A 24,325-nucleotide genomic window follows, 5' to 3' on the forward strand; every position below is an offset into this window, starting at 1 on the left:
AGCATTGAAAAGAGGCACATACGTATGAAGGATATGGAGAAAACGAGTATTTTATATCCTGCTTTTCACTACACGAAGGAGTCTCAAAGCAGGTTAGAATAGAAGAAGAAGAAGAAGAAGAAGAAGAAGAAGAAGAAGAAGAAGAAGAAGAAGAAGAAGAAGAAGAAGAAGAAGAAGAAGAAGAAGAAGAAGAAGAAGAAGAAGAAGAAGAAGAAGAAGAAGAAGAAGAAGAAGAAGAAGAAGAAGAAGAAGAAGAAGAAGAAGAAGAAGAAGAAGAAGAAGAGTGGTTCAGCAGTGGAATAGGCTGCCTAAGGAGGTGGTGAGCTCCCCCTCACTGGCAGTCTTCAAGCAAAGGTTGGATACACACTTTGGTTGGATACACGCCTTCCCTTTCCTCTCCCCACAACAGACACCCTGTGAGGGAGGAGAGGCTGAGAGAGCCCTGATATTACTGCTTGGTCAGAACAGCTTGATCAGTGCCGTGGCAAGCCCAAGGTCACCCAGCTGGCTGCATGTGGGGGAGCACAGAATCAAACCCAGCTCGCCAATTTAAAAGTCTGCACTCCTAACCACTACACCAAACTGGCTCTCTAGAGTTGGAAGCGGCCTCTTGCCGTTTTTATGGGTGGAAGTTGCATAGGGATCGTGGTGTGTATGGAGTATAGATGGAAGAGGGAATGGGGCCACCTTAACTCCAAATGGAACTGTGAGTGATATGCTAAAGATGCTAGGAATCTTGTTCATTGAAGTGCTCCAAAAATTTATTATGCCCAGTGCTCTTTGGATCTAAGTCTTCATTAGAGGCAATAATAACTTCATGTCTCATTCATGAAATATCTACTCCTTGAGAAACTGTTTGCTTATAAATAAGTTTCTTAGCATATTTGGCGTTCTGCTTCCCTTTTGCTGATGTGTGAAGCATCCTCCAGCTCATAGATTTTGGGCTTCATTAATAGAAGTATTATGTTCCCCCATTCTGCCATTTGAGAAAGGAAGTTATTTGATGCACACAGAGAGCAGTCAATTATTGCATCCCATCAAAGCGCTGTATGCCAGGATGTTTAGGACAGGCTGTTTTCTTTGACTGTTTTTTTCCCCTTTTCATCCCATTTATAATTTTTTAAGCTCTAGGGGAAGTTTATATGGTAGTGTCAAGAAAACCTCAATCGCAAAAATATTATGCATAAGAGAATACAAAATTATAGGAACTTTGGCTCTGAATCTAAGAGTGAAATGGGGGCTCAGAGCACAGATCAAAATATCAGCATAATGGGGCCAGGTACAGACAGGGGAGCTTTTTCTACCAACCTTGAGAAATCTACAGGTTTGCAGGAAAATCCTTAAAAAGTAAAATAAAAAAGGGGCGAGGCAAGGAGTTTAAACCTGCCAAAATGAGAATGCTGACTGAGATCTCAAAAAATCTTGCCAGATTGTGGATAGAATTCTAAGGTTGGCTAGTGCCCTGGTATCATGGCATAGGGAAAGGGAAGAAGGTGAAAGTGGGAGCGGGGGAGGAAAAGAGAGAGAAAGCAGAGATGTAGGGAGAAATTGGGGATGAATAGGACTCTTCTCCCTCACAAGTCTTACAGGCCCCCACTTGAATTTTCTAAGATGCATCATGGAGGTAAATTTATTTATTTGTTGTCATATTTATAGGCTGCTGCTCCCAGAAGGAACTTCCTTCCTTTCATGTAGTATTTTCACCTGCTTTTCTCATTGTTGCTTCTTTCATGCAATTATTCATTTCCAGCAAAAGGATGTTGCCATTTAATTTTTAGAACGGCCATAACAGTAAGATTTGGGAATGTGTTCTGATAGCTAGCTGGATGTAATTTATATTTCAGGCTAAGAGGGAATAAAAACTCATCTCTTTCTTTTCTTTGCCTTTGCTTTTCCTTTTGCATATTCTCAAAAACATCAAATAGTTTTATCTCATGTGATGTATATAAACGGGTCCTGGATAAAAATAATTTTGTCTGTGGGTGCATAAGCTTACATAAATATTCACATCTTGAGCCTAGATTCAACCTGACTTTATAATGCATTCGACAGATGTACCTGCCAGCAAATCAGACTTTGATTCAGTAGGGCCTCGCTACCCCTGCCCTTCCTGGCAGGGAAGAAATGGAGGTAGTGACAGATTTTATTTTCCTGGGCTCCAAGATCACTGCAGATGGGGACTGCAGCAAAGAAATTAAAAGACGCTTGCTCCTGGGGAGGAAAGCTATGGCAAATCTAGACAGCATCCTAAAAAGACATCACCCTACCAACAAAAGTGCGTCTAGTCAAGGCTTTGGTCTTCCCGGTTGCAGTGTACGGCTGTGAAATTTGGACCATAAGGAAGGCCGAGCGTCAAAGAATTGAGGCTTTTGAACTCTGGTGCTGGAGAAGACTGCAAGGTGGACAAACCGGTCAGTCCTAGAGGAGATCAGCCCTGACTGCTCCTTAGAAGGCCAGATCCTGAAGATGAAACTCAAATACTTTGGCCACCTCATGAGAAGGAAGGACTCCCTGGAGAAGAGCCTAATGCTGGGAGCGATCGAGGGCAAACGAAGAAGGGGACGACAGAGAATGAGGTGGCTGGATGGAGTCACTGAAGCAGTCGGTGCGAGTTTAAATGGACTCCAGGGAATGGTAGAGGACAAGAAGGCCTGGAGGATCATTGTCCATGGGGTCGCGATGGGTCGGACACGACTTCACACCTAACAACAACAACACCCTCTGCCCCACTGTGTAGGTGGGCTGTTGCTCACTACAAGTACAGTTGTGCTGCTAAACATTTCCACTTTTAAACAAGTGGGATCTGTTTTAAAATGGTAAACTGGTTCAGGAAGGGTATGGGTAGTTAGACCTGACACAAGTTCCAGCCAGTCTGCACTGTGCACAGGAACTCTCTGCTTTTTTTTGAGCTCCTTCCGAGAGAGAAGAATGCACATTACAGCTTCTTGAGGGGGCGACCTCTGTTTGTCCTTTCTGGTCAGGGCAGGACCTCCTTAAAGCTTTGGGTCAGCCTTTCTCAACATTTCTACCATTGACAAATCCCTCAAACATTCTACAGGCTTCGAGAAATCCCAGAAATGGCACAATCATGCGGAATATGGTTGGGAAGCAGAGCTGTGGACACGCCCACCTGGGACCCCTATCATTGGTCCACATAAGGTCATATCCTCGGACAAATGTTAAACAGATTTTAAAAACACATAAAAAATTAATTCCCACCCACTCCCAGGGCCATCAAGAAACCCCAGGGTTGAGAAAGCCTGCCTCAGGTGAAACCTGGTTTAAATTTGGTGAAGTGGTTAGGAGTGCGGACTTCTAATCTGGTGAGCCGGGTTTGATTCTGCACTCCCCCACATGCAACCAGCTGGGTAACCTTGGGCTCGCCATGGCCCTGATAAAGCTGTTTTGACCAAGCAGTAATATCAGGGCTCTCTCAGCCTCACCTCCCTCACAGGGTGTCTGTTGTGGGGAGAGGAATGGGAAGGCGACTGTAAGCCACTTTGAGACTCCTTTGGGTAGAGAAAAGCGGCAAATAAGAACCAACTCTTATTCTTCTTCTTCAGTAATCTCAGGGCTCTCTCAGCCTCACCTCCCTCATTGGGTGTCTGTTGTGGGGAGAGGAAAGGGAAGGCGACTGTAAGCCACTTTGAGACTCCTTGGGGTAGAGAAAAGCAGCAAATAAGAACCAACTCTTATTCTTCTTCTTCAGTAATCTCAGGGCTCTCTCAGCCTCACCTCCCTCATAGAGTGTCTGTTGTGAGGAGAGGAAAGGGATGGTGACTGTAAGCCGCTTTGAGACGCCTTCGGTTAGATAAAAGCAGCATATAAGAACCAACTCTTCTTCTTCTTCAGAAATCTCAGGGCTCTCTCAGCCTCACCTCCCTCATTGGGTGTCTGTTGTGGGGAGAGGAAAGGGAAGGCGACTGTAAGCCACTTTGAGCCTCCTTTGGGTAGAGAAAAGCGGCAAATAAGAACCAACTCTTATTCTTCTTCTTCAGTAATCTCAGGGCTCTCTCAGCCTCACCTCCCTCATTGGGTGTCTGTTGTGGGGAGAGGAAAGGGAAGGCGACTGTAAGCCACTTTGAGACTCCTTGGGGTAGAGAAAAGCGGCAAATAAGAACCAACTCTTATTCTTCTTCTTCAGTAATCTCAGGGCTCTCTCAGCCTCACCTCCCTCATTGGGTGTCTGTTGTGGGGAGAGGAAAGGGAAGGCGACTGTAAGCCACTTTGAGACTCCTTGGGGTAGAGAAAAGCGGCAAATAAGAACCAACTCTTATTCTTCTTCTTCAGAAATCTCAGGGCTCTCTCAGCCTCACCTCCCTCATTGGGTGTCTGTTGTGGGGAGAGGAAAGGGAAGGCGACTGTAAGCCACTTTGAGACTCCTTTGGGTAGAGAAAAGCGGCAAATAAGAACCAACTCTTATTCTTCTTCTTCAGTAATCTCAGGGCTCTCTCAGCCTCACCTCCCTCATTGGGTGTCTGTTGTGGGGAGAGGAAAGGGAAGGCGACTGTAAGCCACTTTGAGACTCCTTGGGGTAGAGAAAAGCGGCAAATAAGAACCAACTCTTATTCTTCTTCTTCAGTAATCTCAGGGCTCTCTCAGCCTCACCTCCCTCATTGGGTGTCTGTTGTGGGGAGAGGAAAGGGAAGGCGACTGTAAGCCACTTTGAGACTCCTTGGGGTAGAGAAAAGCGGCAAATAAGAACCAACTCTTATTCTTCTTCTTCAGAAATCTCAGGGCTCTCTCAGCCTCACCTCCCTCATTGGGTGTCTGTTGTGGGGAGAGGAAAGGGAAGGCGACTGTAAGCCACTTTGAGCCTCCTTTGGGTAGAGAAAAGCGGCAAATAAGAACCAACTCTTATTCTTCTTCTTCAGTAATCTCAGGGCTCTCTCAGCCTCACCTCCCTCATTGGGTGTCTGTTGTGGGGAGAGGAAAGGGAAGGCGACTGTAAGCCACTTTGAGACTCCTTGGGGTAGAGAAAAGCGGCAAATAAGAACCAACCCTTCTTCAGTGATATCAGGGCTCTCTCAGCCTCCCCTCCCTCATTGGGTGTCTGTTGTGAGGAGAGGAAAGGGATGGTGACTGTAAGCCGCTTTGAGACGCCTTCGGTTAGATAAAAGCAGCATATAAGAACCAACTCTTATTCATCTTCTTCTTCAGAAGGAGTTGAACTTGAAAGGGGAGGGGGAACTCTGCTAGTGAACGTATAATAATACTTGGCTAGAAGGGTGATAGCTGCCTTAAAATTGGCAAAACTAACAATATTTTTATGCAGGCTCTGGATCCAGGTCCAATGCACAAATTGTGGCCTTGTTTTAACAGATCCTGAAGCCTTTCCACTACAGAAGATAACAATTGTTCAAGTCTCTAGGCTAAAATGGGTTCTCCCCCCTAACAAAACTCTCTTTCTTTCTACTTAGGAAAGAGGAAATTGGGAAGCTTTGCTTAAAGGCGTCATTTTCCATACTTCAGTTACATTTACAGAATGCTTCTGTAATGACCATTAGGTGAGACGAGAGCACTTTTTAGACCTTGGAGCGCACGAATGGGAGAATGTGAACAGCAGAGCATTGCCTTGTTCACGTGAGAGTGCGCATATTGGGAGCATCACGGGCAGTGCACCATCATTTTTGTTAGCTTGCAATATATAATTAGTTGCTCAAGGCTTTAGGCTAAGAGAACAACGCAGTTTTAGGATGCCAGATTGATCTTTCTCGCTTGCATCAGGGTAATAGTCCTGCTAAAACTGCATATTTTTTTTAGTCTAAAGCCTTGAATGATTCATTTTCTCTCTCAGATAGATTTCAGGGAAAAGAGGCGGGGGTCTATTTGGAGTTGGAAAAAAACCCTAACCCTAAAAACAATCTAGACAATCTAGAAGAAGAAGAAGAAGAAGAAGAAGAAGGAAAGAAAGAAAGAAAGAAAGAAAGAAAGAAAGAAAGAAAGAAAGAAAGAAAGAAAGAAAGAAAGAAAGAAAGAAAGAAAGAAAGAAAGAAGAGTGGTTCAGCAGTGGAATAGGCTGCCTAAGGAGGTGGTGAGCTCCCCCTCACTGGCAGTCTTCAAGCAAAGGTTGGATGCACACCTTTCTTGGATGATTTAGGATGCTTTGGGCTGATCCTGCACTGAGCAGGGGGTTGGACTAGATGGCCTGTATGGCCCCTTCCAACTCTATGATTCGAAGGAGAAGGAGAAGGAGAAGAAAGAGTGGTTTTTATACCTCGCTTTTCACTAGAGTCTCAAAAGAATCACCTTCCCTTCCTCTCCCCACAACAGACACCCTGTGAGGTAGATGATGCTGAGAGAGCCCTGACAGGACTGTCTGGTCAGGACAGCACTATCAGGGTTGTGACGAGCCCAGGGTCATCCAGCTGGCTGCACATGGAGGAGTGGGGAATCAAACCCAGCTCGCCAGATTAGAAGCCGCCATTCTTAAGCAATACACTATGCTGGCTCAGGAAGCACATAGCTATATGAGTTGGAACCTTGTGGTCAATCCCGTGACGGGTACAGAAACAGACCTGAGTCACATACTGATCTTTAGAATCATTATCGGTTTGCTAGGAGGACACGCCTGCATGTATTCCTCACTCTGGTCTTCATCTGGGGGTTTTGTGCAAGAACTTAATACTGCTTTGTTTGTTTCTTACAAACTGCCATGATTGAAATGTCTAGTCTGTGTGGGTATTTACTTTTCTGCGTCTGGAAGTCCAAGCTGGGGAAGCCTGCCTGTCCCTTTCTGAGCAACTCAGGGAGAGTCATTTCATGAGCACTATGCCTGAGCTGTGTGATCCTTAGAAAAAAGAAAAAGAGTCGTCCACAACAATTTTGCTAGAGCAGATATTCAAACCCTTTCATTGATTTATATGCTACAGGATGCCAACCTACATGGGGCCACAATGTTCTGCTCTGTGCTGTGAAATCCACAGGATGTGATACTTTCACCTTAGGAATGGATGGAAAGAGAATGGGAAGCAGGCAGCTTCCCTGGTTTGGGGGTTTGTTTTAACGCAAAACTGTGGCTAAGGCTGGCCCTGTAGCCATTGGAACGCTCTGCCCTCTGCTTACTGATTGATTTGATGGCCACTAATACATACAAAATTTTTTACCTCCCCTCCTCCCAGTAAATTGACACCTTGCTTTCTTTACTGCTTTTAGTCTTTTGAGACTTCTTATGAATCCTTTGAAAAAGTGTCAATGCTTGTATGTACAATGGGGGAAGAAAGGAGAATGGAGAAAATATTGGGAATGTGCATATCAGAGAAAAACAGAAAGATTTGTGATCACTTGTGGTCAAAAGTATGCTTTTTGAGCAGCAGGAAATTGCAGCAGTATGACAGTTCCGGGCTAGCTTGGGCATAGTTCAAAACCCCTGTTTGCAAACCACTCTCCCTTTCCCTCTCCCTCTTCCTCCCTCCCTCTCTGTCTCTTGCTTTAATCTTTTGGGTCTGGGGAGCAGGAAGATGCAGCCCATCTAGTGTGCAGAAATGGCAAGGCAGAGGAAAGCCTTGCTAAATTAGGCCACAATGCATAAGCTGAAGGACAAGCAACACTACGTTTCATTTTATTTGGCTCGGTTCAGAAATTACCTCTGGAAATTAAAGTCGGGGAAAGGAAGGGAGATGGAGATTTGACGCGATTTTTACCGCCGTATATTAAGTCACTCCGCAGAAGTCATAAAAGCAGAATAGATCTGGTAGCATAACCACTGAAGGCAGCCCTCATAAAGCAAGGGCCAGGTCCCTCCTCTGCTGCAGGTAAGACTGTTCAATGATCTTTTTTTAGGCACTCAGTGAAGCATTAAATCACAGTGGGAGTTTGCCGCTGTGTGCTTCTTTTCATTGTTTTTCTTTTCCTTTTTCGGAAGGGGTGGGGGAGATGAAATTCAGTGTTCACTCAGGTTTTAGCTCAGATCCACTGCTGTCCTTGCTGACCGAAGCCCCATCCCAGGGCTAATTTGAACAGCCAAAACATTGGTATCTTGTGTGCATTGTTGTATTGTTTATATTGTTTATACTGTTATATTGTTGTATGGTCACAACGATTAGTTATTATTATTGTAAGGTTATTCACATGTTTATAGATTGTTTTATGTATTGTTCTTTGTTCTTATGTACACCGCCCTGAGCCTCCGGAGAGGGTGGAATATGAATGAATGAATGAATGAATGAATGAATGAATGAATGAATGAATGAATAAATAAATAAATAAATAAATAAATAAATAAATAATACATGGGATAAGCACATCAGGGCAGCATGTGGGTTATGTTCATGTGACAGCTTCATGCCCTCTGCTTGCTGTTTGGCAAGCCATAACAGCAGCAGACTCAGAGCTGGTGAACATGGCTTGAGTCGGGCTCGGTGAATGATCTTGGGGGCAATCCAGAGTGCAGAGGCAAAGCGGGGGACAGCCTATGCAACTGGATAATCCTGGGAGCCCCATAAGAAATATAACCTTTGAAGCTGCCTTATACTGAGTTGGTCTGACAAGGTCCAAATTGTGTGTCCTGGCTTGCTATGGCTCTCAGGAAGAAGTCTTTCACGTTGCCTGCTACTTGGTCCTCTTTAGTTGAAGATACCAACATGGAACCTTCTTCACAGGAAGCAAGTGGCCCATTTCCTAACACAAGAAAAGGCTCCAGACTAGTCCTGCACGGATAGGGTGACCTTCAAGCTGTTGGAATCATCATGGCACTTCAGGGCACACCAGACATAGCCCCAATTGCAGCTGCTTGTTATGTTGCAAGAAAAGAGGCCATGGAAACATCCTCAGTACAGCAAGGGAGAGCAAAGCTCAAGGGCAAGGTGCCAGGAAGACTAAGTCTGGGCAGACGAGCATATTGATGGACCATTTCCATGGAAGAAAAACCCTGAGAATATGTCCTGTGCTTACTCATCAGTTTTCATGTTATTGGTTTAACAAGCTAGATGGCATACATTATAGTGAGGGTTGTCAACCCCCGGGCCGTGACCCGGTACCGGGCCGCCAGCAGCCACGCCACCCTCTCCCCCCCCCCCTGCAGCAAGAAGCTCGTCGGGCCTTGAGCAAATGGGCCAGCGAGCTTCTTGCTGCAGGGAGGGAGAGGGACACGCGGCCATCGGCATGTCGGCACATGCAAACTCACATGCATGGAGCTGCCGCACATGCGCGTTTGCATCCCCGGCGGGTGCAAACGTACATGTGTGGCAGCTCCATGCATGCACATTTGCACGGAGCTGCCACGCATGTGCAGCGTCCAGGCCTCCGTCTCTCCCCCACCCCAGCAGGCAGTCCCCAGCCTTACAAAGGTTGGGGGCCACTGCATTATAGCATATGAAATTTAAAATTACCTTCCCCAAGTAAAATTGTGAATATACTTTAGAAAGAGAGGTACAAAGTGTCTTTTGCAACCTTAGCACATACATGCTTATATTTGCTATCAGGGAGGGAGGACAAGTTGCAAATAGAAAAGTTTTCCTCTAAACCCAAAGGGGGTGTATTACTTGGACAGAAATAGTCCCATACAGTCACAGTAGGCATCATACCATGTTCAGATAAGTCGACTTCGGAGTTTAAAAGCTCCAAAATCTTCATTAGTGTATTATTTTAGAAAATCAGCTGTGGACAAAATGGAAATGGAACATGCCTACAGTATACATAGGAATTACCGATGGATGGATGGATGGATGGAATTTCTATACTGCCCTTCCCGGAAGGAATCTCAAAGCACCTTACAACTGCGTCCCTTTTCCCTATCCACAGCAGATAACCTGTGAGTTAGGTGAGGTTGAGAGGGCTTTGAGAGAACAGTGACTGGCCCAAGGTCACCCAGCTGGCTGCATGTGGAGAAATGGGGAGATAAACCCAGTTCTACAGATTAGAGGCTGATGCTCTTACCCAGTACATCAAACAGGCTAGCTTGGTCAAGAAGTACCTACAAATTAGCTGGAAGAAGAATATGTTGGAGGTCTGAACATGTGACTGCTCCCCACTCCACTCCGTTTTCCACCACGAGCATGCATCCCAGAAGGTGCCTGATCCTAACTGACCTGAGTCTGACAGCACTTTGATCTTTTATTACGTAGCCCTATGCATAGCCTACATGCAACATTAATAGATAGAAGTGAATGCTAAGAAGGAGGACTGCCAAGGCCAAAGCTTTCAGACTGAGAAGCACCCCATGGTGTTCATGCATTGACCCCATGTGACCTCATGCAGAAGTCATGTGACACCCATAAACCTGTCCACAGGATCATTTTTGCAAAGTAGTTCTTAAATTAAGTTCCATGATAGAGTACAGTTTTTCTCACCCGTGTCCTATGGGTGACATATCCTATCTATAGATTCAAGTGGGTAGCCGTATTGGTCTGAAGTAGCACAATAAAATCAGAGTCCAGTAAAGGTAAAGGTAAAGGTATCCCCTGTGCAAGCACCGAGTCATGTCTGACCCTTGGGGTGACGCCCTCCAGCGTTTTTATGGCAGACTCAATACGGGGTGGTTTGCCAGTGCCTTCCCCAGTCATGACCGTTTACCCCCCAGCAAGCTGGGTACTCATTATACCGACCTCGGAAGGATGGAAGGCTGAGTCAACCTTGAGCCGGCTGTTGGGATCGAACTCCCAGCCTCATGGGCAAAGCTTTCAGACGGCTGCCTTACCACTCTGCGCCACAAGAGGCTCTTCAGAGTCCAGTAGCACCTTTAAAACCAACAAAGATTTATTCATGGTGTGAGCTTTCGAGTGCAAGCTCACGCCTTGAATAAATCTTTGCTGGTCTTAAAGGTGCTACTGGGCTGTGATTTTATATCCTATCTAGTAATGGAACATCTACGTATACTTTTCTTAAAGAATCACAGTTTCAGATGCAACACAGCTTACTGATCTCAAACTGATTTTTGGAATATTCCAGCTATTTTTGCTTGCGGGGTTTGTGTGTCTCAAAAGGGAAGTGCCGTTGATTAGCTGTTCTATTTCGTTCCCATTTAGATGTCAGACGCATGATAGAAAACAGTAGCTCAATACTTCGAGAAAAAGATGAAAGGGTTTGATAGATGAGTTAGAAGAAGGCTGATGGCATAGTTGGTCTTATATTTTCAGGACACCTTTGTTCCCAGCATGCACAAAACAGCCATTTATCAAATGTTGGGTCTTCTCATCAGTCATGTAAAATTCTTCCAGAGAAGGGACTTATTTTTGGTGTCCCTAGCTATGCAACTGCTATAGCTGTAGTTGTCCCATTGCCCACACCCCACTGCTTTCTCCAACTGGGAGACAGCAGTTCTTTATTGTGGCCTTTTAAAAAATTAGTCTAGTGTTTGGAGTAAAAACCATTTTAATATATATAGTTCCTGTATGAAATTGACTAGAGGTGCCTTGATTTCTGGGAGATGCTGTGGATAATGGCCAATAAGAATTCCTTGAGTAATTTCTCTAGGGTTCTCTACAAGGCAGTTGATTCCCCAGAATTACTTTCATGCAGGGTGCTTAGGAAGTAAGATGCAACCCCATACATTTAAGTCAGCTTTTAAAATGTGTATCTCTTGACAGGAGAAAAAAAAAAGTGTTCTTAGACCCCTTGGTAATTTCAGAGCTCTAATGAATTATTCCCATTAATTTAACTGGTATTTTAATATCATCATCCCCATTAATTTAAGTGGCATCTTAATGTGGGTCATGATATTTAGAGCTTTGATCTAATGACTTATTAGCAGTTTACATTGCTTTCTTTCCAGTTTATCCTCTTTAGTCTCAGAAGATAGGCACAAAGAAGAAAAGGGTAGCCACAGGATAAAATTCTAGCCAAATGTAAGTTTTGGGGAAGTACTCTGTTTTCCAGTGTTTCATAAGACCCATTCAGAATTTCCCTGGGAAGAAGAACAGATAATAATTAACAGAGTTACACCATTTCTAAGTCTCCAGGCTCACGAGGGTGTAACTCAGCTGTAGTCTAAACTCTCACAGTTGTAGTTTGCTATGTTTGGGGGTTTCTGGCTGATGTGACATGAAGTGGTTGCATGGGAGTTGCATTTTCACTTATGCTTAAATTGGTGCTGGAGAAATTAAGTGTCAAAATGCAGCCATGCTTGCCTGATATATTATTATTATTATTATTATTATTATTATTATTATTATTATTATTATTATTATTATTATTATTAGATTTATTATTATTAGATTTATTTCCCGCCACACCCTACAGGCTCGTGGCTAACAATAGTAACAATAGTCTTAAAATTGCCCATTAAAAACCCCGTTAAAAGACTATAAAAATACCCAACACGGCGGAAAATACCACTCTCCCCTACCCGAACAAAGGCATTGGGAGATGGAGGGAGATGATGACTACTTCAAACCCCCCACAAAGAAGCTAAACACAGGTTGTAGATAGGTTTCGTTTTACGAACATCTTTAGTAACATGTGACATATATGCAAACCTTGTGAAAAATAGGCAGGATTTCATTCTTAATTTTAATTATTTTTACCCAGGAATTTAACTGAGGGGTTTCATCACTTTTAGCTGTTTTTATAGCCTGCTTCTACCCAGAGAACTATTTTGTGTATTCTTGTTTTACATTACTGAATGTTTTATGCAGTTTTTTATCTTGTTTTTTATGACTTGTTTAATATTGTTACATCTAATATAGTTGGTGATTTTAATATGCGTGTGTGTGTGTTTTTTACTCTGTGAGCCACTGTGACCAGGCAGCGTGGAAATTACCTGAATAAATAATAAATATTTATCCCATGTTATCAAAATCTAGGTAGGACCACAACAAACGTTTTTTTCCAACTAGGTTTCATTTATATATCTATGCAAGATGCCCAAATTAAGTCCCATTTTTCATATACAAAAAGTTACTTAATTTGATTAATTATAATTCTCCCTGATTGGATGCTTGTTTTTTTGTTTTTGTATACATTCATTTGTTCCATATCTACAGTGGGCTGAGAAGAATATTTGCACAACTAAAAACCATCTTTGATGGCGAACTGAGTGTTTATGCCAGAATGTTCATATTAGTGCCCAGTAATTGTACACTGTAGCTGTGCAAGTCTTGATAGTAATTATGCTAATTTGTTTTCTTTGTCAGGAGAGCCAAGGATATATCGTTGTATTAAAACAGTACTGTAAGACGCCCCCATTGAGGGAATAGAAGCGGCAAAAGGAAACTCTGGATGGAGAGAAAATGATTAAAACAAAATTGATTGGTTGGGTCTAAAATGTTCATCTGTATTCCGTTCTCTGCTGTGCTGCAGAGAAAGGAAAAAATAGCCACTCCTGCCATTCCAGAATAAGGAAGAGAGGAAGGGAGGGGAGGAGGACAAGATCTATCAGAGGCAAAAAGAGTGTTTAATTTTCCAAAGACTATGATTAAACAAATGTTTCTGCTGCCTGACAGCCTTTGCAGACATTTGTTGGGACAAAATTACAAAGAGGCAATTTGTCTGCAGTAATAGGCACAGGCAGGGTGGGCCGGCTGTGCAGATTTGCAGCAGGGCTTTCTGCAAGGTTCATCTGAGCTTTTGTGGAATCTGCTTCCTAGGAACACTCCAGTGAGTAAAGCAAAGTACATTTTGACCATTTCCACACTGGGGACTTTGCTGCCTTGGCTCCCATCCAGGAACACAAATCCGGGGCAGACGAGGTACACCAGGCCAAACACTCGCCTGTGCGGGAGCAAGAAGAGGCAGGGCAACCCAGTGTGAAGCCTCTGATGAAGAAATGGTCTTTCTGACCTTGAAGTCCCTGAGACTTTTGCAATGTGGTTTTTTGTGGCTTCGATCCAGCAGAGCATTTCCATCAATGGAAACAGCATTTTGAGGGGCACTGGGGGATGTGTAAGGATGCTCCAGCTGGGATCCCCTGGAATTACAGCTCACCTTCAGACTATAGAGATCAGTTCTCTTAGAAAAAATGGATGTTCTGGAGGATTGAATCGATGGCATTATACACCACTGAGGTCCTTGTCTTCCCCAAGCACTATCCCCAAATCTGCAGGAGTTTCCCGGCCTGGATCTGGCAACCTTATGCTGCTGTGGGAGAGGAGAGGTGAGAAAGTCACACTCTTCATACAGCAATCCCTTGTGGAGACTGGGGGGCAGGGAGCATTAGTTATGGTGGAGACCATGATGGACCTCTTGAGTGGTCTTCTCCTCCAAGTCAAGGCTGAGCCCACACAGGACCTGAAAGGTATAAATCTTACTTATGTATTAATTTTGCCGTGTTTTCTTCCACCTAGGCAAGTTCACACAGTATCAGTTTGTCCAGTGGCTTTAGTCCAACCCCCTGCTCAACGCAGGATCAGCCCAAAGTATCCTAAAGCATAACTAAAGGGCCTTGGAACCTGTGGTCTTACAGTTTTTTAATGTAACAGGTTGGTTGTCCCTGCAGTATGAAGTGTAAACTTTCATACTTTAAGTCACTCATGCTGTCCACTGATGTATTTTCTGGTGCCCACTTCCTTATTAAGAACATAAGAGAAACCATGTTGGATCAGGCGCGTGGCTCATGCAGCCCAACACTCTGTGTCACACAGCGCCTTAAACCCAGGTGCCATCAGGAGGTGCAGCCAGAACTTTGTCCCCTTGGTCTTGGTGCTGGAAATAAAAAAGCCAGAGCATCTGGTCATAAAAGTTAACAGTAAGTTTAAATTTGAGAACATGATCACAAAACAAAAGATTTGATTTGTCCCTTCCTCTCTGTTTTGTTTCTTCCTGTTCCTCCAATACACTTTGCACACGTGTGTAGGAAATCCTTGAAATACAATGACTTGCAAGAGAGGGGTTGTGAAGCAGAGCTGCCTTCAGCGATTCACACAAGATAGGCTAGCTGGCTGGCCTGGAATAGGATGCCCTGGGTTGGGAATTTGAAACGTGCAGATAAACAAGGGCAGATTGAGACGAGACGTTGGTTGCCAGTTAGGATTTCCTGACTAAAGGAGATGTTTGCGGAGGGAGGAGGCTCTTGTCCATGGTGCTGATGAGTCAAAACTCTCCATTAGAAAGAGAAAGAGGGAGTGAAAGCTGTTGGAATGGTAAATCATAGCTTTTCTGTCACATTTTGGATGTCACAGTTTGTGAATCCGTTTGTTTTGTATGCGCCTCAGCAGCTACAATGGCCACGGCAGCTGGGATCTCATTAATTCGCTTTCTGGCTTTAATATTTAAGGGATTCCATTTTATTATGAGGTAATTTCTCTTGGAATAATTTCATGAGGGACATAAATTCAGCAGCTTTCATAGAGATCATTTTGATGAGTTGAGAGAAGTCAGCTGTAATAATAGTCCACATTTGGTACAATGGGCACACGCCTAGACCGCATTTAAGTTTCCCAGAGTGCCCGTTTTCAATGTTTGTTCAATATCTAAAACCCAAGAGAGTCGTTTATATATTTTAAAAAACACCTCAATATGGGCTCGTATCTATGTGGCGCTTTCATTATATTGACAGACATGGGAAGTTCAATTACAGTTCTTGGTGTCCCTGATGGAAAGTTGTGTAAAGACAGTGTCTCTAAATTACCTCAGCTTCTCAGTTTCCCAGCTAAATTCACAAATCCACTCTTTGGAAAGACTGCTCACATTCTTCTTAAATGCCTTTTGCCCTGAGAAACCTAAATACCACCTACCCTGAAATCCTAGATGTCTCTTTATCACGGACTTTACTAACTGGACTTTGCCTGATCCCTGACACCTGTCTCCAGATGCCTACCACGTTCCATCAATCACCATATTTAGAAGTCATTTAAAGACACTCTTCCAGCCTTCTTCATATGTCCTGGTGCTTCTGAGCCTTTGACTTATCCATTTCTTTCTTTGTGAGCTGCCTGTCTCTTGGATTGTAAGATTACTGAGCATTGATAGGTTGTAACCATACAGGGAGAAGACCATCTCTTTCTTTAAGGATATTTGTATGGTCCTGGAGAGATATGGGTTTCTGGAAGAGTTGGTCCCTAAGAATAATTACTACAGGCTTGTAATACCAGAATTTCTAGACTTATCCAGAAACAGAGCATTCTCCAATGATTTGGCATATTACGTCGAACCAGAGTACAATTCTTTCTTCTTATTTTTTGTGGTCCCAAGCCTGCTGTGATCTGCCTCTGTTGCTCCTTGGCCCATGGGGGTCGTTTTGTTCATTATATGGGTGAGGGGCAACCCACGTTAGAAATTACCATATGTAACAATTTGCCCATGTATCTATTTCACAGCATTGTGTCTCCGGTGAAAACAAGCATGAGTAACTTATCAAATGTGATAATTTATATCTGGCTTTTGTGAGTAATGTTTGAAGTAGCTCTTTCAAACAGCAGTAGCATTAAGGTAGCACACTGAGGCTTTGTGCTGGCCGCCGGGGTGGTTTCTATCATAATTAAATAGAATTATCTAAAAGAATGGCAGGGGGAGGATGGGATCCTTTTGCCGAGTTTTGGCAGGAGCTGGGTACTGATAATTGAGCAGACCTGCAGGAGAAAAATCCACCTGTATTCATAGTCTGCCTGTTCCTTTGTCATCCATCCATTTTTCTTGTTCTTTCTGCCCTCCCCTCCCCCTTGATGGCCATCATTCATTCTTGTTTACTGGGTAATGACCACCAACCGGGCTAAGATCTTGTTTTCGTAGAGCGTGATTAATGATGTGCTGAGTGAGGTAGAAATTTTGTCACCTCTTCTTGAAAGATTAATAAATGAAAAGCCATGAATCAGCTCTGGTTGTTCATTTTGTGCATTCTCTCCCAGGCTTTTTCTTAAAATAAACAAAACACTTGTTTTCTCCTGTAAATTTCTGATGTCTCTGCACGTTAAATGTACCATTTTGAGTTCTTCTTTTGAATTACATACCAACTCAGGCTTCTGGAAGGGTGATATGAGTGATTAGGGACAAATCCTGTGAACTGCCCAGAGCTGTAGGGAAGGGCGGTATAAAAATATAAATAAATAAACAAACAAACAAACTATTGTGGCCAATTACCTGTAGAACCAGAATTTCTAGACCAAAGAAAAGCATTCTCTAGTGTTTTGGTTAAATTACATCAAGCCAGAGTACAATTCTTTTTTTAAATTATTGTTTGTGGTCCCAAGGCTGCTGATTTCCCTTGCAGGGAGGAAAAGAGATCATCCCTAAAAGAGATCATCCCTAACCATTGGACCTGACTGCTGTCATTCACTGAGATCTGAACATGCTGGAAAAGTGGGCCAATGAGAACAAGATACAAGTCAATAAGGAGAAGTGCAGAGTTCTACATCTGGATCACAAAAATGAGAAGCTTGCATACTGGATGGGAGATACACTTCTGGGTAGCTGTGTGTGTGAACATGATATGGGGGTACTTGTGGACTGTAAGCAAAATATGAACAGACAGTGTGATGCAGTGGTAAAGCAGACAAATGCAGTCTTGGACTGTATCAACAGAGGTGTCACATCAAAATCGCAAGATATACAGTCCACTATATATCACATTGGTCAAACTCCACCTGGAGAACTGTGTGCTGTTCTGGAGGCCTCACTTCAAAAAGGATGTGGACAAAATTGAGAGGGTTCAGAGGAGAGTGACAAGAATGATCCAGGGCCTCTGGCCCTATGAGAAAAGGCTGAGGGGCTTGGGAATGTTTAGCTTGGAGAAGAGGAGGTTGAGAGGGAACATGATTGCTATCCTTAAGTATTTGAAAGGTTGTCACTTAGAGGAGGTCAGGGAAATTTGGCAGCAGAGGATAGGACCCACAGTAATGAGTTTAAACTACATGCTGACGGATATCAGCTAGATATCAAGGGGGAGAAATTTCACAGTCAGAGTAGTTCAACAGTGGAATTGACTGCCTAAGGAGGTAGTGAACTCCCCCTCACTGGCCATCTTCGAGCAGTGGCTGTTCAGATATCCTGGATGCTTTAGGCTGATCCTGCATTAAGTAGGGGGTTGGACTAGACAACCTGCATGGCCCCTTCCAACTGACTCTATTTGTACTTCTCCGATCCTGCCCTTTTCAGGTCTTCTCGAATGAAGCAGCTCCTCTTTCAGTCTTTTCTCCTTGGTTGTCTCATTGCTACCAGTCCCCAGCTTCTACAGTGTCTGTCTTGCAGTCTTTTATTGTGACTCTTGTAGGATATGTAATTCAGGCTTACAAAAGGTTGTCTTGGCTTATCTCTGTCTTGAAATGTAATCTGAAGTGTTTGCATCTGTGTGGTACATTGATATTTGATGTGCTGTCTGCCATTTCAGAATAAATAGAGAAAGGAAAACCGCAATGTGCTGGGGCAACAAGAGCAAGTGATAAAATGTAACACCCAAGCATGGTGCTCTCAAGTATCCAAAGAGCTTCATAGGACATCAGGCAGTTTCCATCACTCCTCAGAACCCACTTACAAGTAGCTGCAGTTGACACTGCAAATGGTCTAACCCTAGAGGTGCTAGGTCACTTGTGTTGGAACTCATTAGAACCAAACCTGAATCGTTCCTTTTTTTAAAAATCCAACAGCCTTGTAAATGAACAGAAAGTTGTTCTGTTCATGCACAGCATATCACCGTGGTTAAATCTCCACCATATTGCATGGTTCCTTCCCAGGTCTCCTTGGAATGACTCTGTGGGAGGCTGGGGAGGGAGCAAGGCACAGAAGGACAGTTCGGCATGAAACCCTTTTGACATCATCTCATATATAGAAGCTGAAATCTGACATAGATGTGATTTAATAACCCTGATCATTAGCATAAGCTGTTTATATTTCTTCTAAAGTTGTATCAGGAAGGATGCCCGATAGCAGTATCTAGCATTGTTAACAACCTTCCACCCCCTCTATACTGGATCTCCCATGAATGTGATATCTAGAGGCAACCAGTAACAGAATCAGAATGGGACAAGTTGTTCGTAGAAGGGACATAACTTAACCTAGTTGCCCTTAAATTGGAGCGGTGCCCAGGAATGCAATTAAGCCTTCAGACTGCAAAAGGTATTAACATTTAAGATAGTTTATTGTCCATATGGGTTCTTGATCATTATGTTACTGAAAATGTCCTTATGTCTGAAATATTTTTCTAAGGATTTTTCTTGGCAATCTATTTCTTGCAAACAGACATTTGGATTCACACATTGAGCTGAACCCATTTCCTAAAAAGCATGTTCCTTTTGTCTCTGCATCCTATTGTCTCCTTGGTGGTTGGGATGGTGGGCTACTTTCCTTTCTTAGAATCATAGAGTTGGAAGGGGCCATGCAGGCCATCTAGTCCAACCCCCTGCTCAACGCAGGATCAGCCCAAAGCATCCTAAAGCATCCAAGAAAAGTGTGTATCCAACCGTTGCTTGAAGACTGCCAGTGAGTCTTAATTTGATCAGAACTGTAATTCATTTTCAAGATATGCCTTCCACTTGAGAGCCAAGGATTTGATGGTGTGGTTGTTAATGACTCAAGGCCACCCAGCAAAGGTTATATCTGGTCCAGAAGGTTTTCCTTTTCTTCCCGGATGTTCAAGGATGTCATGTGATTACTCTGAAAGGCAGGAGAGGATGGTCACTCGACCTGTCCTCTATTGCCCTTTCTTCTGTTTCATACTTTCCCCTTCTGTGTGACCAGATCTGGCAATGTAATAGGTCTCTCTGCTAGGCCCTTATGTGCCCTGACAGATTGAGCTCTGAGGTTTAGCCCATTGCCAAATCCATTCTGAGCATGGTTTATCTACCAACTAATCAGGATGCTGTTTGGCATGAGGCAGGTAAACGTTAGTATTCAAATCACTGACAAAGCACAAAGAGTCCCTTTATTTATTTACAGTACTCCGGACTAATGGAACAGAGTTGACCTTCCATAAATGTGGGTCTTTCCAGCTCAGTTCGCCTCCTTGTTCTCTGCGTCTTCAAGTAGAGGTGTGTTTTGTTGTTGTTGTTTTTGCCTGACAGCTGTGTTAGCATAGTTAACATATGGCTTATAAAAATGTATTTGCCCAGATAAATAACTTATGCTCACAACTTACTAATTAACTACACTGTTTGCAGGCTTCGTAATCATGATCCGTTTGCCAAAGGCAGTTGGCAGATCAGTATGTCCGTGCCCAGAATATGCCCTCTAAAGATCTGACCTTCTGCGGTTACTCAAAAGCAACACATACATATTTATGCTGGACAGAGATCCGAATGGGAGACAGTGGTTTCGTTCACTCTGGAGAAGCATGGGGAATGTGTCAAGATCTTTTTGCCTTCCTCAGTCCCTCTTAAAAGGCACAGCGGGCATCATACAGCATATGAAGGGATGGAAAGTTCACCATTTGCATGATGGAGGCTCATTCTGGGCCCATACTATTACCCCTTCTCCCCATCTTTGTAAATGTCAGAGAGGGAGATTTCCAGTTTTTTAAACAATATCTCACTGCCTTTAATTTTTTAATGTTGCACCCAACAGCCTCTTGCTGTTGTCAGTACCGCAGATGTTACCACAATAAATCTGTTCATTCATGTCACCTAAGCCCCCTTAGATACTTGGTTAATCCACAACCTGGCCTACATTTCTTGCCAGCTGTCCACAAAGCATGGGTTGAAGATGCAGTGTGCAGGGGCTGCTTAGCCCTTGCAGGCTGTGATATTAAGCAGAGATACACAACCAAAAATTATCTCCGTTACAATATTGTGAGGTGAAGACCCATCAGGGAAACCTATGGTTAGCTTCTCATAGACAACACTCCTAAAGGCAGTATCTACGGTTGCACAGATCTGTGGATCTGCTGTGCATCGTGTGTATTCCATGTTCCATATGGCACGGGTAGTCAACCTGTGGTCCTCCAGATGTTCATGGACTACAATTCCCATGAGCCCCTGCCAGCAAATGCTGGCAGGGGCTCATGGGAATTGTAATCCATGAACATCTGAAGGACCACAGGTTGACTACCCCTGCCATATGGCATAACCTGCAGGTTTAATGCACAGCGGATGGATGCCAGGTTTTAAAGGATCTGAGAGATCCATAAAGCAAGTAAGGGGCAACTGCAAAGATGGCTTCATAGGCTTCTGCTTCTTATCGACTATCAAGGGAGGGGCAAACTCCATATTTGAGCTGTTAACTTTGCTGGTTATAGGCTCCAACACGGTAGCTGCAGGGAGCCGCTATTAAAAAATAAAGGAGACCCCCGAATGAGCTTAAAACAGCATCCCAGAGGAGAAGGACTGTAGCTGTCCCCCTGCCCCCCCCAGCCTGTTTCCCCACACAAAAGCAGCACTGGGAAGAAATGTCCCCTAGTCAAGCATCCTATGGACATTTGGGCTGCCTATTATTTTTAAAAAGCTGTTCCCTGCATCCCCAGGCCCAGCTTGCTAAAAACACATATGTGTAATTGGTCAGAGACAATGTTAAGTAGATCACCAGTCTTTCAGATGAGCTGTAAAAGCCCATATCCCCAGTGTGGGGTCTAGTTGTGGATGTAGCTGGGAGCTGCGAGAGCTACAGCCAGACATTTTTAATCCAGACTTGCTGTTCCTTTCGGCATTGATTCCTAGTTTCCCAGCTATCCCCAAGAGTTTTGGTGGCCATGGAGGGGGACACACAGCCTTGCTGGCAAGACCCACTTTCTTCTTTGCATTAGCAACCGAGAAAGTGTTCCCGCACAAATCCCTTGTTTAAATTAAACCCCATGTATAACTATGTCTGAGCTAAACCATAGAAGTCTGGATTGTATTATAGATTATAACATAAACTAGATTACTCCAGGTTATTTGACATGCATGCTTTTGTTCTCTTGGCTGTTTGTCCAGCCAGCAGGGTACAAATTGGTAGGGAGATTCTCAAGGGGGAAGGGAGGGAAGGAGAAGACTCTGAAATCCAAACAGAAAAGGATTGGAGGGCAGCAGGTTTCCTTTAACCTTTTCTCTTTCTGTTTTGCCTCTAGGCAAAACAAACCATCCCTGAAAGAGAGGGAGGGGGAATGAGGGGGAGGGAGTCCTGGAAAACTCTCTTAAATGCTGCTCGGCCCAGTAGGAATCACAGATGCTCCCGCACTGCTCTGCTTGATCAACTGCTGGAGGGTCAACTACATAATTCTTAGCTGACCCCAACTGGAATTAAATAATAAGCAGTTTCACAGAGACTGTCATCGGCTGCTGTCAAATCCTTTCGCTTGAGCAGATGAATCTTTGCATGTCGTAGTCATTTCTTGCATACTTTCTCCCAAGGGCATAGAACAGTACAGAGAGACCTTTGCATTTTGTGTGTTTGTGTGTGTGTGTGTGTGTGAGAGAGAGAGAGAGAGAGAGAGAGACCGCATGCTGCCAGGGCAAATATTCTTTTCTTTTTTTTCTGGAGACAACAAATGAATGATGGATGTTATCCCAGGTTTCTACTGCCACAGAAAGAGCAAGCTTTACCACTTGGGTGTACTGTGAGATATCTCGTTGACCCTGGATGCATTGGTGATGCAGATATCATAGGTTGATTCACCAGCTCTGCCTTTTCTGGACAGTTGGGACCTGGTCGTAATCACACGTGTCTAGGTAACCTTCTGGCTGGACTACTGTAACATGCTGTATGTGGGGTTGTTTTGAAGGCATCTGAAATGCCTTCAGCTGAGTTGCTTATAGTTCCAGCTGAGTGCTTATAGGAACGCCATAGGAAACATAATATGCCTGTCTCCAGAGACAGGGGCAGCCAGTGCCTTTCCAAACCTAAGGTCAAGGGCTTTGGACACAAAAGGTTAGGTGTCCACAAGAGATAAGCAGTCGTGCTCCCTTCGGCAGCACATATGCTAAAATTGGAATCATGCAGAGAAGATTAGCATGGCCCCTGTGCAAGGATATAAACAAATCAAATTATATTCACATTTATTGTGCACAGCTTAGAAACTAAAAAAGTTATAAACATACACAAAGCCCATAGGCTAACCATCATTGAAATAGCATAATATGCACCATGCCATTCTAGACCTACCTCATTTTGGCCTCAAAATGAGTCTTCCTCAGAGGTCTAATCCAGAACACACATGTAATGCAGTAGAGCAGGGGTAGTCAACCTGTGGTCCTCCGGATGTTCATGGACTACAATTCCCATGAGCCCCTGCCAGCATTTGCATGGGAATTGTAATCCATGAACATCTGGAGGACCACAGGTTGACTACCCCTGCAGTAGAGAATGCAGATAGCAGCCAGTGAGAACAACAAAAATTCAATTTATTCTCTGTTTGTTTATGGTCGTTGACCAGCATCAGAAATTTCTTCTCTATGAATAACAAGACCAATTAAAACGGAGCTGATAGATGTCCATCGATTGAATGCAAGTCTTTTTCTCCAAAGCTGCTTAAAAGTTCTGGTGTGTCACTAGCTTCTGTGAATATATGAAAGCAAATGAGGTACTTTGGGCCCCAGGTACTCACCTCCACCTGTCCATCCCAGCTTGTGCACTGGGGTCAGCTTATATTGGAGAGATTGCACACTATTTATTTTTAGATAGAAAGGGGGGCATATATATTTGAATAAGTGAACCCTCTATAGTTTTAGTATAATGAATGAGCTAAAAAGGGGGTTCCCGGGTAATTCTGACCTTGCGACCTAAGCAGCCCTAGCTATTCTCTAAAACCTTAGTCGGCACCAGCAATACCTTTTCAGCATGGGGTGATTGGTTATTATGGTGGGCATCTGTGATGTGATGGTTTTTGCTCCCTGCCTCTACACATTAGTTTCAAAACCTGAGTTTGTGGCCTTACAAGATACCATTTCTGTTTTCTACTTTCCTGATGAAAACACCTATCCTTCTCCCATTTGTGCCATGTGGCTTTAGACAGGTGGGGGCCTGTTTATGTTGTCCAAATGTAAGGGGATCAAATACCTATTTCAGTGGCTACTGAGACTCCCAGTGTAATGATAATGTGGTTGCTAGGTGTCTATCAGCAGCAAGAGCTGTAAAATCTACACAGCAGCTTCCTTGTAGCACCAAACTAGATGTTATGGCGACCCTAGAGATGCAGCTACCATTTAATTACTGGGATTTCCTCACTTTGCAAGTACCATGGAGGCCCAGTGCTCCCTCCCGCCCCCCCCCCCCCCCGGGCCAACATTTTCAGGAACCCAAACCTTGGTATCATTTGGGCTCTTTGAAACAGTGTAGAGAGGAGAAACCCTCCTTCCCCACTGTGCCACAGTAAAGTGAGGGAATTCTAGCAGTAAAATGTATAATCTAGTTAGAGTTCTGGGGATAAAGAGGTCTGCTTTGCTCACACCAATACATTTTGCATTCTCCCAGTTCACGTTCCATAGCAACTAACTGGGAATGCAAGCAGTGCTACTTGCACACGCCCTTAATCTTTCCACCTTTCGCATCTGCAAGTCCTACTCCCTGGCTTGTGCTTTGGGTAAGTTGCAAGCTCCAGCCTCCTTACTGTCAC

At 43.9% G+C, this 24,325-nt stretch overlaps 1 protein-coding gene and 1 non-coding gene across 9 annotated transcripts in view; both read left to right on the forward strand.

Moving 5' to 3' along the window:
* Nucleotides 1-24,325, forward strand: part of ELMO1 (engulfment and cell motility 1) — a 319,611-nt gene that overhangs the window by 263,934 nt on the left and 31,352 nt on the right. The window lies entirely within an intron of this gene.
* LOC143821177 (U6 spliceosomal RNA) lies at nucleotides 22,670-22,773 on the forward strand. Its single transcript, XR_013225718.1, has one exon. It is a non-coding gene; the product is annotated as a U6 spliceosomal RNA (small nuclear RNA).

This window comes from Paroedura picta, chromosome 11 (assembly GCF_049243985.1).
Source record: "Paroedura picta isolate Pp20150507F chromosome 11, Ppicta_v3.0, whole genome shotgun sequence".
Lineage (NCBI taxonomy): Eukaryota > Metazoa > Chordata > Lepidosauria > Squamata > Gekkonidae > Paroedura > Paroedura picta.